Source organism: Suricata suricatta, chromosome 1 (genome assembly GCF_006229205.1).
Source record: "Suricata suricatta isolate VVHF042 chromosome 1, meerkat_22Aug2017_6uvM2_HiC, whole genome shotgun sequence".
Taxonomy (NCBI): Eukaryota; Metazoa; Chordata; class Mammalia; order Carnivora; family Herpestidae; genus Suricata; species Suricata suricatta.
The window spans coordinates 25,557,619-25,573,536 of NC_043700.1; the positions used below are offsets into that span (position 1 = coordinate 25,557,619).

The 15,918-nt window shown below is 43.7% G+C and overlaps 1 long non-coding RNA gene across 3 annotated transcripts in view; it reads left to right on the top strand.

Moving 5' to 3' along the window:
* The window catches only part of LOC115288524, a 23,949-nt gene extending 8,573 nt beyond the window's left edge, over positions 1–15,376 (top strand). For all 3 annotated transcript variants that reach the window (XR_003907063.1, XR_003907088.1, XR_003907104.1), the window contains 2 exons: positions 11,229–11,389; positions 15,209–15,376. This is a non-coding gene — a long non-coding RNA (uncharacterized LOC115288524). The remainder of the gene's footprint in view (positions 1–11,228; positions 11,390–15,208) is intronic.
* Positions 15,377–15,918: the final 542 nt, after the last annotated feature.

Sequence of the window (15,918 nt, forward strand, 5' to 3'; positions counted from 1 at the left end):
AGATACCATATGTTTGCACTCATAGGTCTAACAGGAGAACAGGAGAAACCTAATGGAGGACCAGGGGGAGGGGAAGAGGGAAAGAGAGTTGGGGAGAGAGAGGGATGCAAAACTTGAGAGTCTGTTGAACACTGAAAATGAACTGAGGGTTTATGGGGAAGGGGGAGGAGTGAAAAGAGGTGGTGGTGATGGAGGAAGGCACTTATGGGGAAGAGCACTGGGTGTTGTATGGAAACCAGTTTGATAATAAACTATTTAAAAAAAAAGAACTCAGGGCAGATATCCTGTATATTAGTTAGGACTCTTAGATGCAAACAACAGAGTTCACCTGGGCTTGTTTAAGCACTGAGAGTTTTATTAAAGTGTATGCTTAGCTCATAGAATCATTGGGAGTTCTGCTGAAATCCTTTAGTGTAGGGAGCACTTCCAAGAACAACTCCCTAAACTTCGCTGCAGAACTGGACTGCCAAGAAGCCTGTTGCCTCTGCACGGTGTGATGACGTTCATTCTAGAATTACATTGCCTTTGGTATGACTAGGGAGTCACCAGAACAGAAGCCAAATCCAAGGAGCATGCCTCTCTATTCTGATGCACATCAGAAAAATTAAAGTCTTGCTCTTGGCCTTACTTCCTACTTAATTCAATTTGCAAATGAAGATGAATACAAGTGCAATTTAATGGTCGACCCTATACCACATCCAGAATCTTTACTAGTAGGGCATCTGAGAAATCTAACATCCACAGGAAGGTTGGGATGGATGTTGAGCGAATCCCCAGAAATGCTGCGATCTGCCACTCTGGTACTCGAGGGGCACACACATCTTCCCCTGGTACTCGAGGGGCACACACATCTTCCTCTTTACTTCTGTTTCCGAACAACGACAGATGTTCCTGCCCAACCAAAGATACTAGGTTGGATCTAAAGCTATTTAAAATTTTTTTTTGATCTAGAAATAGCAAACCTATGTGGTTTAATAATAACTGGATCAGGTACGATCAATCACATACACATGTTTACTCTCTTCCCAAAAGTCTTCTTGGTCAGGGCATCCACCTCTGAGCAATACTCATTTTCTCTTTAGTTCAGTCACAATACAGTCATTGTCCTCTAACATATGGAATAACTTAGAAAGTCATCACAACCTCACAGGAGAAGAAAAAGAGGGATAAAAGAAATGAGGGGGGGGGAGGGAGAGAGAGAGATGAACATAGGAGGCAGAGAGAGAAAAAAATGAAAGAAAATATGGGCAACTGTTACAGTTCTTTTTTCTACAAGTGATCAAGCAATGTTATAGTTGGTATTCATAATTTCCCTTCCTCTACTACCAATTTCATTACAAAGCCAGTACTTCAATTCAATAGGTCAGGGTTCTTCACTGTAGGATGCCCCAAATAGTTATTCCTGGGGACGCTGGTCCATGATGATCTTGCCTGTACAGGGTTGCTACAGATTGATTATTTGTTACCATAGATATGACCATTTGAGGAGATGCCCCAGAGAATCCTCTGCATTCCAGACATATTCATCCCTGCTCCTAATGGGTAAACAATACGCTTTCTTCACCTTGATCACCAAGACCAGTCACCCTGGCTACAAAATGATTCCCTTTTTTGGTTTTGTTTTGGCCTACTATTTCGATGGCACGGAGAACACAAAGTAGCTGGATGGCAGTCTCAACTTCCACTTCAGTGGCACAATTATTGTGTCCTCTGGTAAATTATGAGCTCCAAAGCTGAAAAGCCCAAAGTCTGAAAAGCCGGAAGCAGATATTTCACAAATGCGTCATCAGATGTAGGAGTGAGAGATATTTTGCTGCTTAGTTCCTGTGGCCATGCACTCTGGCTATGGGAGAAACATCGCCATTTATTTGTTGCTGATTTGGAACATATGCCACGTCCTACAACCTTGCTAGCCATTGTTTCCAACTAGCACTTGTAACTGGGCCTCAGTGAACCATTCCCCCATTCTATGAGGCCAATTGTTTCTGGATGAAGGGCATACAGTAAGACCAGTGAATCCTGTGAGCATGAGCACAGGGTATTACTTCTTTTCCCATGAAATAACTTTTCTTTGACAGAAGCAATACTGTGTGGGATACAACGATGATGAATAAGGCATTGAGAAAGTCCATAGGGAATATTGAGTAAGCCCATAGGTGCAGAAGCATAGCAGACAGGGAAGAAAAATTCATGTCTAGAACATGCATATATTACAGTGAGCACAAATTTTGTTCAACACTCCAACAAATAAACTCCCCAAATTATTTCTCTACTCCTAAATATGGAATGGAGAAGTTGCTGATTACAGCTACAGAAGCTCAAGACAGGCTTGCGTACAGTTTATGATTGGGAGACACACTGTCTCAGTGAGGCCTTGAATAGATGGACTGATGATTCTGTTCTTGTCCTCAGCCAACCCTTCTTTTCTTCCCTTATGCTTTTTCCAACCATCACCGCTTTCCCCTAACTCACCACTCAGCCCTTTCCTTCTCGTTCTCAGAAGATGCCCTTTCTTCCTTCTTCAGGAAAGATGCTGAAACTCTTAGGCCAGAACTCCCACACGTCAAGCTACCCTGGGCTGCTTGTCTTCAAGGTTCAGAGAAGTAAGAGGTCAAACATTCCACCTAAATTCTTAATTCTCTTGTCTTTAACATTCTTGTTCCATCAACTATGGACTAAGGACTGTTGCCCTTACCATGTCTATAGGCTTCTGACTCCCATGTTGTCAATATGCTCAGATTTAACCCATCTTAAGTGAGAGCAACACTCAGATGGGGAGGCTTCCTTAATATTACATGGCCCTCTAGTTACCACCTGACTCCTTCCTTCTGGCTAAAACTTCTTATTTTTTTCTTCATTCCTCAGTCTATAGAATTAGGTTCTTTATTCCTCTCTTCTCTGAAACTGCTTACGTCACAAATTTCAGCCCCACAATATAGTGGCCAAACTCTTGGCCACTTCCATCCTTATCTCATTTCCGTCTCTGTGGTGGCTGACAGTTTTGACTTCTCCCTTCTCTTTCCTTCCATTACTTCCATGACTCCTTAGCCACCTGGTTTTCCTCTTACTTTCAATCCAAGTAGATTCTCTTCTAACTACCCACCTCTTAAATGTGTTTGTGTTCCTCAGGATTGCTACTCTCAGCCCTTTTCTCTTCTTCTTCCTCTTTGCAGTCCCAAAGCAATCTCCATTCATTCCAGAGTTGTTTTGTTGTTTTTTAACTGTCCCTACATGTCGATGCTTTTGGCACTGACTTCATTCATGAAGCTCAGATCCACATATCTAATTGCCTATGAATCATCTCCATAGGCATCCCAACCTTAACAAGGCTCAAACTGAAATCATCTCCCTTAAACCTGCTTCCTACCTGACTAATGACCAATAATGTTGTCAGAGGGAGCAAAGTGCAGGCTGGAGGACACAGGCTAGGGGACAGAGGTGTGAGGACACAGAATTGAAAGAAGAATTTAAGACAAAGAACTTTTCTAGAGGAGCAGGAAGCCTAGGCCACAGCTGAGTATGAGAATCTGGGACAGAGGCAGAGACCTCATGCCTATAGCAGTGCTTGCTGATTTAATGGACTGAAGGGGCAGGAGCCAGGAGGCCATCTGGCAGAATGAGGTGTGGAGCATTTGAGGAGGGGTTGGCAGTGTGCAACCCCTCTGGCAGTGTGCTCACATCCGTGTACAGATTAATCAGCCCCAAGCTTCTGATAAGATTCAATGGTGGAAACACCAAAGACTCGGGATGTTGGGCCTTCCTTATTGAAACTTTCTAAGAGAGACCAAGCCAATGGAAAGGGCTTTGAAATTCAGCAGGTGTTATAGTTGTTTTCTGCATGAGAGCCTTGAATCTTGCATTTCTTGCAATTCCTTTAGTACTGAATACTGTGCCAGCCACACTGAGGGTCCTCAATAAATAATATTTGGAAAGCGCTATGTATGTTTTATCCCTAACACCTGCTTTCTTATCATCTCTGTTTTTTTCACTGAGCCAATAACATTTGCCATCAGAACTGGGGAACTGGGAACTTGATACGAAGGAGAAGAAAAGAAGAGAAAATATACTGTTACATGCTTGTGAATTTCTCTTTTGTAAATGTATTTGAAAGGTATGGATTTTTATTGGAAAACATAAAAAATGGGAAAGCACACATCTTCTAGCCTTTTCTTCATAGCGTTAGTTTCGTACAATAGGCAAATCCATCATAGAAAATTCCAGCACCTCCACCCATCAGTATCAGGTTATCAGGCCATGAGTCTATGAATGGAGTCAGACATTCTCACAGGGAAGTTAGTGCCTCTCGAATCACTTTGTCACCATTAAAAAAATTTTTTTTAATGGTTTATTTGTTTCTGAGACAGACAGAGACAGAGCATGACTTTGGGAGGGGCAGAGAGAGAGGGAGACACAGAATCCAAAGATATGCTGCAGGCTCTGAGCTGCTGTCAGCACAGAACCCAGTGCAGGGCTCAAACCCACGAACCGTGAGATCATGATCTGAGCTGAAGTTGGACGCTCAACTGACTGAATCACCCAGGCACCCCATCCTTGTCACCATTTGAATGGGGTATTGCCTCAATGTAGCACAGATGTCATTTGCCCCTACATTGACAGCACAGAATTTCATTTTGCTCATTCCCTATTACTGTGTTGGCTTCATTTTATCACAGCCCACTTTTGTCCTGCCCAAAGCAATCTGCATAACTCTGTCAAAGGTAAGCTAGGTTTCTGATTTTTATCTCTAAATTGTGAAAGAATTGGCATTAAAGAGCCTTAAGTCCTTCCTTTAAATGTGTGTTAAATGCACAGCAGGAGAGTAGTGATTTCATCTTCTAAATTATGGGGCAATGGACTTAAACAATAGGATTGTGGGAGAATGGTGTAAAGTGAATTGCAAATTAATTGCATAGCTAAGAAATAATTTCTCTCTTATATTCTCTGCAGTCTATTTCCTTCCTCCAAACCTTGCCCCTGGTGAGTGGTCTGTGCCTCTGTCCCCAACCCTGTTGGTGGCTGGGCTGCTTCTGGGGAACTGTGATAACGGAGCTGATACCCTGTATAAATCATGTCATGGGCACCGCGGGTCTTGCATCAGGATGTTTGGCTGCTCAGGGTCTTCATAGCCCTCTACCACTCTTGGGTTGGGGCAAACTTAAATGGAACCCAAATGGAACCACATCCCAGGAGAGCCACCCTATGACACAATCTAAGCGTTAAGCCTAAAGAGAACAAGCCCTCTGTGCAATTACCTTGCCTGGTCAGAGGTTAAGAAAAAATTCGGGGGAAGAAAAAAATCTTCCAACCTCTGAAGTCACACTTTGTAATTCTAACCGAATTTATCCAGGTTTCTACCTGTGAAATCTCTTGAGTTCAGTTAAGCAAGGATTTTTTTTAAAGCTCTACTATATGCCTGGGGCGCCTGGGCAGCTCAGTCAGCTAAGTGTCTGACTTCGGCTCAGGTCATGATCTCAGTCTGTGGGTTCAAGCCCTGCATCAAGCTCTGTGTTGACAGCTCAGAGCCTGGAGCCTGCTTCAGATTCTGTGTCTCTCTCTCTCTGCCCCTCCCCTGCTCACTCTATGCCTCTCTCTCTCTCAAAATAAAACAAAGACATAAAAATACATAAATAAATAAAGCTTTACTATGTGCCAGACCATAAGCAAAGAGCTAGGGACACAAAGTCTCAGCTTTTTTAGGGAAAGAAAGCAGATTTGTAACTAAGAAATCATGACACTGTTTACCAATAATCAGTAGCATTATAAGACTGGTAAACAAGAGGACTAGTTTGGCAGGTACCACAGAGGCAGTGGTATTTACAGGATGAATAAGATTCTTAAGCAAACAGTTGGGAGGGGGGGAGTGTCTTTTAAACAAAGACAATAACAGAACAATGTGTCTATACTCAAGGAGTTTGCAGTCTGTCGGACACACACACACACACACACACACACACACGTGTGTGCACATTCATACAGACATGTTATTATTTCAAAGAGCAGAAAATGGCCCTCAGCTAGGGGTAAACTTTGACAGAAGGCTGCCTACTGGACCAGTGGATAGAATGTCAATCATCCAAAGAAGAAGGACAATTCCAAGTGAAGACTGAGCATGATCTTCCCATCAAAAGGAGAGCACTGAGACTATGAGGGCAGAGGGGTGGGGTGGGGGGGGTAATGTTTTAATTTAAAGAAGAAGCTCTCTTTTTGGGTGGGATGGTCAAGGATAAGTAAGACTTCAGGGAGAAGGGAGATGGATAGCCACTCTTCCATGCATGCTAGCCAGGGACCCTGCATTCTCTTGGAATCTATCCTTAGTCCTCCAGGTTAACACAGATCTGAACAGCCCCTTACCATCAATAAGAGAGCCCATGCTAAGGGCAAAGGAAAGTCACACCAGAAAAGGTACCCCCCCCAAAACAGCCCTCTTCTCTCCAACTTTCAGAGACCTGCTTTCCTACCTACCTTGGCTTTTGCTAATTGTCTTCATTGTTCATGCTCCTTAAAAATCTCCTTTGAAATGTCAGGAAGACACAAAATTCCAAATCATGAGCAGGGACTCTGGAGTAAAACTGACAAGTAATGCTGTCCATATACATACCAATGCAGTTTCCTAACAGTAGGACGCTTTACTGGAAGCATAAGTAACTGTAAGAAAACTGAGGCAGCCCCTGGAGTTTATGGATTGGGATCAAACCAGTATTATCAACCACCAAATGTTTATTGTGCACCATGGGTATACAAAGGACAACCTTTTCTCCAGGAGCTCATAAGTAGGTTCAAGGTGAAGATGTTAAGTACATAAAATGTCAATAGCAATATAAGTATAGACTGATGCTGTAAATGAAATGTTAGTGTCTCCCTCAAATTCACTTGTTGAACTTATTCCCCCAATGTGATGGTATTTGCAGTGGGGCCTTTGGAAGGTGATTAGGTCATGAGGGTTGAGCCCTACAGAATAGGATTAGTGTCCTTATCAGAATCTCAGAGAGCTCCCTTGCCCTTCTCCATGTGAGAACTACTGAGAAGACCGCCATCTATGAAGCAGGAAGTGGGCCTTCACCAGACCCTGCATCTGCTGGTTTCTTAATCTTGGACTTAACTTCTAGAACTGTGAGAAATAAATTTCTGTCATTTGTAAGCCACCCAATCTATGGTATTTTGTTATAGCAGCCTAAAGGAACCAGGACAACTGAGCTCTCCCAAGGTGATGTATGATTAAGTATTGTATGAGTGGTACATTCTCTGAAATGGAAGAAGGAAGCCTGGGATTACCCTGTTTTTAGATCCATCATTGATTGTATGGATCTGACACAAGTGCTTTGACGTCAGAGTTTTATCATCCAAACTGGTTTTCTTCTTTCCTTCTGATTGAATGTGTATCAGAAAATAATTCAAAAGAGCAACAGTTATGTGGAGTTAAAGATTAGTTATCTACAATAATAGTTATGTTGCATTACATTTGCATCTTAAAAGGCAGGACACATGTTGAGGATTTTGACTAGTGAACTTATGGACTATATTGAATCTTCTTTACTTCAAACAGGTTTTGTGCTCAAGGTCATTTTTTAAAATCATATTTTATTATGGTGAGAAAACACATTTTTAAGTGCACAATGTACAGCAAATTTCAGATTTCTGTATTCATCTGTATCCATCTCCTCCAACTGAATGTTTGTGCCCCTTGATTAGGAACCCCCATTTCCCCTTCTGCGGCTGCTCCTGAAAACTACCAGTCCACTTTCACTTAAGGTCACCCTTACATCCAGTTGTTTGCGAGGTCAGAGGGTCTCCAGACAAGCAACATGGGACATTTTCTCACCATTCTTAATATTCTTTGTTCTATATTTCTTTCATTAGAGATTCTGTCTCATCTTACTAGGACCTTCAACACTGGTAATATTTCTGGTTATGTCAGAAATGATGGGGTTACTACTATTTGCAAAATCCCTAGAAAGCAGTAAGTCTTCCACTCTCCATTGACAGAGGTCAAGAGGAGACTAGGTCTTAGAAGAACACTCGGCTTTCCCAAATGTCTGTAAATTTATATACAAGGCTCAAAGGGGAGAAGGGAAGACACAGCACCAGGGCTTATTCATAGGTATTGAGGATGCTTTATGAGCTCAGGAATGAAGACCTTGTCTCCCTAGGCCTCCTATCCCAGCAATTTTGGGGCCCAAAGTACCCACTTCTACCTTTTAATACATGAAGCTTCACCAGCAATACTTGTCCGGAGTTCAGTAGGACTAATATCACTACAGTGTCCCCTAGTTTATCCTCAGAAGTCCCAGCCTCCCAGGTCACCCCTATCTCCCATCCTCTAGTCCCTATAGACTCTATATACACACTGCTCTACCCCCATCCCTTTCCCAGTCCTAACTCCTGAATGTCTCCTGCCATGTTTCTGACATTCCCGGTCCATCACCAGCAACATCCCACATATCTTAATCCCTTATGTTTGCCTAAATCTTCCCTGAGGACAGTGGAGTCCCTCAAGGGGTGACTGTTACTCTCTAGTAGTCTTTGTACCACTGGGCCTGGAGGGGAGCTACATGTCCTCCATGAATCCTATTGCTCCTTGAAGTCCTGTTCCCACCTTCCCGAACCCAGATGCCACCATAGCAGATTATCCCACTCAGTACCCTTCATGTTGCTGTGATGTAGGAAGGGGGTCACACCCTCCCCCCCCCCATGGTTTCTTCAAGATCTTAGCTCTTAATTTGTGGTCCTTCTCTCCCATTTCTCTCTTATCTTAATGTTTAGTGATTTCAGGATTCTCTTAGGTGGTCTTTCCAATGCCCTAACCTCTCAGTTCCTTGACCCCCTCTCCTCCAGTGCCTTTGTCCTCTGCTTTACTCCTGTGACTCATTCCTCTATCATAAGCCACACCTGGTCATCACCAACAAATGTGAGTCCTCTGTATTTTGGGTTCATGCATCCCAATCTCAGACCACCACCTCTTATCTGCCCAACTCATTCTCTCTAGCAGCCTGATTCCAAGAGTTCACAGTCCCCTGGAACCTCTAATAACCTTATCTTACCATTTGTTCACCGTTCTGTGCCCCCTTGATGTCTTCTTTTCCTTGCTTATCCACTTACATCTCAAGATTAATCATTACTAATCATGGCCCTGCAAAAACCCTCCATTCCCTTGGCCTCTCTTACGAAGTATTGGTTTGAGAAAACCACAGCCCTCAGCACACCTACTCTTCATCTACCCACATCTGCACCTGTGCAACCCAGCAGGGCTGGGGAAGCCCTCAGTCTCACTGACCTCACATTAAAGTCATGACTACAGTCCTCAGGGTGGCCTTCAATGCTGTTGGGGAGATAGATTATAGCACACATCCATGTACTTTCCCAGGATCCTAGACAATTATTTTATGATTTCTCTTCTCTCCTCAACCCTCCTATTTCATCCCCGCTCAGATGATGACCTTGCTTCTATTTCCTGAGAAAATTGTAGCAGTCAAAAGAGCTGATTACTGACTCCACCACTCCACACAGCTCTGCCACATCTTCCCTGTGTCCCCTGCCTTCTCATCTGCACAAATGGGCTCAGTGCTCCTGTCTGAAGATGAACCCTTAGTGGATGGACCAGCTCTTATGACCCACTGAGGTCTCAAGATCATTATTCTAGAACTTTTCCCCTCTCTTTTTCACATCACCATTTTTCTCTCTTAAAAAACTAGTCTTCTTTCAACCACTTTGCAGCAGAATTCCTTGCAAGAAGTGTCTATACTTACTGTATGCCATCTCTCCCTGCCCCATTCTCTAACTCTGTCTAGAATCTTGCCCATGATTCATCAGAAGGGGCTCTCACTGAGGTCACATCACTGAGGCTGACAATGGTTAATGGTGCTGCTCACCTCAGTGACGATCCACTACATGCGACGCAGCTGGTCACACCCTCCTTCGGGGAGCAATCTCCTCTGTCAGCTTCTGGTCCCCACACACTTGCCTTTTTTCCTAAGTCACCAGATGCTCTTTCTCATTCTTCTGTCCTTTGCAGACTCCTCCTTTTCTTTCAGACACTGTCTTACTTTCTGTCCCTCTTACCTATCCACATTCTCTCCCTTGGTGATCTTACCAAGTATCCAAGTTTTAAATATTATCTACATATCCAGGACTCCCAGTTTTGTAAATCTATCCCAAACCTTGCTCTGGGACTTCAAACTCAAACAACCAACTGCCCCTTCTTATCACCTCCACTTGGAACTTTGCGGGACACATTTCACACTTGAGCTCTTGATTTTTCTATCAAGCCAGCTTTGTCCCATGCTCCCTAATTTCAGTTGGTAGCAACCCAATCTTTCTGCTCACTCAGACCTCAAAACTTCAAGTTTTTACTCAAATTACACCTTCCCATGAGGCCTACCTTGACAACACTTTTCAAAATTGTATGTCATTGTCCCACAGTTCATCCCACTGTCCTATTTTATCTGTTCTATATTATTTCCATAGCCCTCAACTCCTTTAACATACTCTATATTTTAGATACTTATCATGTCAATTGTTTATTATCTGTCTCCCCACTCCCACCTTACTTCTGCCTAAATTATAACCCTCATGAGGGCAGGGCTTTTTTTTTTTTTTTCTGGGCTGTTTATTGAAGCATCTAGAGTACGGTCTGGACTGGACTGTGTGCCCAATACAGTTATGTATTTATTGAATGAATGAAAATGAGCAAATTAAGTCACAATGACCAAGGCCAATGTCAGAGAATAAAAAACCTCACATGATCACTGATGTTGTCTGTTGGTAGCACACAGAGTGACATGATGTTGTCAGGTATGACATTTTGTCCATGAGAGTTTGAATGTTGAGGTTTGCAAGTAGGGAAAGTTCTCTCATTCCTTTAGAGGAAGTGGAATAAATTAAATTCAGTGATGAGGGGAGGGCTTAGCTCTCTTACCTTACATTCATTGAAAATAATGGATATGTGTTCTTGAGCCTTGTAACACTTACAGGGATTTATGAGACTATTACTGTATACTAAGTAGGGTGCTGAGCACTGGGCTATGGGTTTATTGCTCTACCACTAGCCCAGGGGCAATTGATGCTGATTGTTACCTCCCTCCCTGCCCTTTCCAGGTGTAGAATCCATGGCTGTTATGATAGTCTGTGAGAAGTGGGCTAAAGGTCTGCCTCAGCCTCATGGGTTAGTAAGGGAATGACAAAGTGGAGCCAGTCTGCCACCTCTCACACATATTGTTTATGGTCTGTTTCAGGCTGCAGCTCTGAGCCAGTAACTGAACCTGTGCCAGTGGTCTGAACATGGGACCTTTGGAGAACCTCAGATAAATGATTTACCTCTGTCTGATTGTGACTCCCCTCAACCACTCCTCTGGGTTTGGCTATCGTGATGGATGGAAATGATTCGCTCAAACAGGTGACCTGTTGAGATGAACCCACATCTACACACATTAGGTTACAATTACCCTCTTGATAAAATCTAGAACACATAAAGTCAGTTTGGGGGGAGCAATAGAATCAACTGATATTCCCAGCACAGTACACTGTAGACAGGAAGTTGGATGTTGGGCACACCCAGCTAGGGGTCCCACTTTGCTTGAGAAGCAGGCAGACAGCTCTGAGAGGCCAGAGCAGCCAAGGGGAGGGGAAGATGACCTTGCCGGCCAGAGCCTACAATCACCTCATCAGCTGAGATACATACAATGGGACTGGCCAAGAAAGTGAGGAGATGGGAGAGGGGAGAGAGGGACTGGAGATTTGGCACATTTCTCCCTATACTCTGACTCCAGAGTTTCTCAAACTGTAGTTTTTGGACTATCTGCAAAAGTATCACATGGAGGGGTTCCTGGGTGGCTCAGTCGATTAAGCGTCCAATTCTTGGTTTCATCTCAGTTTATGATCTCATAGTTTTGTGGATTTGAGCCCCGCGTTGAGCTCCACACTGACAGTGCAGAGCCTGCCTGGGATTTTCTCTCTCTCTCTCCCTCTCTCTCTCTGCCACTCCCTCACTCTTGATGTCTCTGTCTCTCTCAAAATAAATAAATAAACTTTAAAAAAAAGTATCACTTGGAAATTGTGTTAAAGATGTAGAGTCCTGAGCCTTAGGTTCTGACTTGGTATGAAGTCTGAATTTATGCCAGCTGCCTGGGTGATCCTGTTCTGGGTGAAGTTTGAGAACCCTTGGTTGGGTGATGTTCTGCCCTTCCTCCCCTGCAGGCTGCCCAGGTGGGCTCATCACAATGTTGGGCATTGGCTGCATTCCAAGGGATAGCTCCTGGATCTGTCCTTGGCAGCTCTCAGCTCACCTGCCTGCCCCCAAACCACCTAAACTCAGGGCATCTGAAGCAAATTTCCTCATCCATTTCTCCCAATACAACTTCCCTTCCTGACATGCTCATTCCTTTTCCTCCACAACCTGGCTCACAAACTCTGAAATATTCTCAAATCTTTCTTGCCTTTTACCCCTCTCTCCACCTAACCAGTTCCCGTGTAGGGTAGGTTATTCCTCCACTGTGTTCCTTGCCTTTATAGAACTCATCCTTTTCCATTTCCCATAGCCAAGTTTAGGGTCTTCTTTCATGTGGGTAGGGGAACCAACCATCCTGACTTGCCTTGACAGAGGGATGCAGGACCTGTCATGCTACAGCTGGGCAGGTCCCAGGAAAACTGGGGTGAGTTGGTCACCCTGTGCCTGGATCACTGCTGCAAGGGAGCAGTCACCCTCCACCCCCACAGTCTCTCCACACATCACCTCTGCACTGAATTTCCCCAAGCATAATTGCTCCTGAGCCCCATATCTTCAACCTTCGGGTATATAACTTGCTTTCTAATTAGTTTAGATGAATTACTGTGCCATTCAAAGTCACCACGAATCTGGCTCTACCTGCCTTACTAGAGTCATCTTTCCCTATACATAAGCTTTATTCAGCAGAGCTACTTTCCATGGAAGATCTCACTTCTGAGCCTTTGTTTATGTTGTTTTCTGGCTCCATCCCTTTTTTTTCCCCCCATTCTCATCCTTTTGAAATCTTCCTGATCATTTAATTCCCAGCTCAAGTGCCTCCACTCCCGGGACACCACACATCTGACCAGCCAGCCAGAAGCAACGTCTCTCCTCTCAGTTCTCATCACAACTCCCGAACACCACCCCAGTGGCATTTGTCATGCACTGCCTTGATAGATACTTGCTTGTTATCTATCTTTTTCACCGACTTGATACTAAGTCTCTCAATACAGGGACCTTCCATATTCATTTCTTGTCCTTTGAAGCTCACCAAACTTTGCATGTGATAGATGATTAGAGAGCATACTTTTAGGTTGGAGGACAAATAGACAATATTGCATTATACTTTATCAGGCTGGAAATGTTGGCCCATAAAAGGGAAGGCATCAAAGTCACACATCACTGGGGGCATGGCCCTGCTACCAAGAATATATGTCAAGTTCACTGTGACTTATAAGGTACACAAATGACATTTGTTTCCCTGAGATTAGGAATAATAAATGCCAACATTTATTGAGCATGTACTCTGTTCCAGGTGCTTCCCATGCACTAAATCATTTAGCCTCAGAGCAACACCATGAGATAGTCCAGGGGCACCTGAAGACAGACTGACTGGGTGGTGTCTTTGGGAAAGTCACTTAACCTGTGTACTTTAGTTTCCGGATTTGTAAAATGGAAGTTAAAATAGTAGCTAATTCAGTGGGCTGTTACAAAGACTATTATACTTCATAAAATCCAATAGGTCACCCACTGTAAGATGCACCATTACTTTAGGAACCATGAATAGAAGAAAAACATATGTCGATTAAACTCAGAACACCATAGATTGTTAGATGCGGCCTGTTTTAGATGTTAAAATGTGGGGAAACATGTGTCTTAAAATCAGTGAAATGTGGTCAATAATTTAAATGCATGATGATACTGTTACGGGCTGCATTGTGGCCCCCACCCAAAATCCCTATGTTGAAAAACCCCCAGGACTTCAGAATGTGACTGTATTTGGGGACAAGGTCTTTCCAGAGGTGACTGAGTAAAACTAGTCAGATAAATGGGCCCTAATCTAACTGGTCTCCTTATAAGAAGAGATCAGAGGGCGCCTGGGGGCTCAGTTGGTTAAGCGTCTGACTTTGGCTTAGGTCATGATCTCAGGATTTGTGAGCTTGAGCCCCACTTTGGGCTCTGTGCTGACAGCATGGAGCCTGTTTCAGATCCACTGCCCCCCTCTCTTTCTGCCCCTCCCCCCCCACATACTCTCCCCCACTTCAAAAAATATAAACATTTAAAAAAAGAAAGAAGAGGAGATTAGGACACAGCCACACACAGAGGTAAGACCACATGAAGATACAAGGACATGGCAACCATTTCCAAGTCAAGAAAGAGGACTCCAAAGAAACCAATTTTGATGACACCTTGATATTGGACTTTTCACCTCCAGAATGGTGAGGAAACACAGTTCTTTAATTTAAGCCACCCAGGCTGTGGCACTTTGGTTTGTTTGTTTGTTTGTTTGTTTGTTTTGAGAGACAGGGAAAGACAGCGGAGAAGAGGAGGGTCAGAGAGAGAGGAAGATACAGAATCTGAAACAGGCTCCAGGCTCTGAGCTAACTGTCAGCACAGAGTCGTACACGGAGCTCGAACCCACAAACCATGAGATCATGACCTGAGCCGAAGCCAGACGCTCAACCGACTGAGCCACCCAGGTGCCCCATGTGGCACTTTGTTATGGCAGCCCCAGCAAACTAATGCATACCCCTCAATAAAGATTTCTAAGACCACAGGACAGGGAACCGAGATATGGAACAGTTTTATTCTAGCAGGAGACCTTCCAGCCAAACCTCAGTGGGGCTCTTGTATTCAATTAATCCAGTATCAGCTTAGACCTTCCCTTCCACTTGGGTCTCAATTCACTGAGAAGTCAGCTGTTCACTTGGGATATAAGAGTTATGTATGAACTAGCACCATTAGCAATTGACTTATTATTATTATTATTATTATTATTATTATTATTATTATTTACTTCCACTTATGAGGGCATAAGGGGAAAGTGTGAGGAGATTTTGAGTATCAACATTAGCAGGATCCTGATTAAAATACATGACCATGTTTAGCTCAGACCACCTTTAGCAAAACTGACAGTGGGTACTTGACATTAAAAAGGTTCATAACAGCAGATTGTCTAGATTAGTCAGATCTTCAAGTAGGACTAACATACCTTCTCATTTTTTTTTCTAGAGTGGTTTGACATTTGTGCTTAATATGAAGAAAGATCGTTAAGACTGCAATGTGGCTGCTAAGAGGCTTCAGCTCATGTTTGTTAATCTCCTGTATGGTGAAACACTGGCACCCAGACAGACCCTCATTCACATCAGAACAAAGCACTAGTTATGTGTGTTGAAATTCCTTGGAGAAAATGTCTTGCAGGCTGTTGGGTTGTGCATGAATGCTGGAAATACTTCCCCAAGTGTTGCTTAATGTCCTGGGAAGGCAGTCTGCTGGCATCTGGACGCTCACCCTGGAGAGGGGTTACAGTGCTCTGGGGCACGCGGGTCTGGTGAGGACAGAAGGAGCATGGGTGGATGGGTGGGCGGAGATTCGACTGGATGTTTTCTCTGTAATCATCCCGGACCTGGTTGGAGCCAGCTCCAGACTGCCCACTTTCTTGGTCTATTGAGAATATCTCAAGCCAGCCTTGTCACCAAGGCTGCCACCTCCCCTGCTTGGGACCAGATTTTCCTGTTTTTGTTTTTGTTTTTAAATCATAAGTCCTAGTTACTTGAGTTTCCTCAGCTTTGATGTAGAGAAGTAAGGGGGTAGAGGAATGGGGGAAAGGTTTTTGATTAGCACCAAAGGTATGAAATGGTTAGGTGGGAAGCCTCTAGGTATAAGATGGAAACTAAATTAATTGTGGGTCCAGTTATTTGGAGGTAATGCCAAGACAGGAC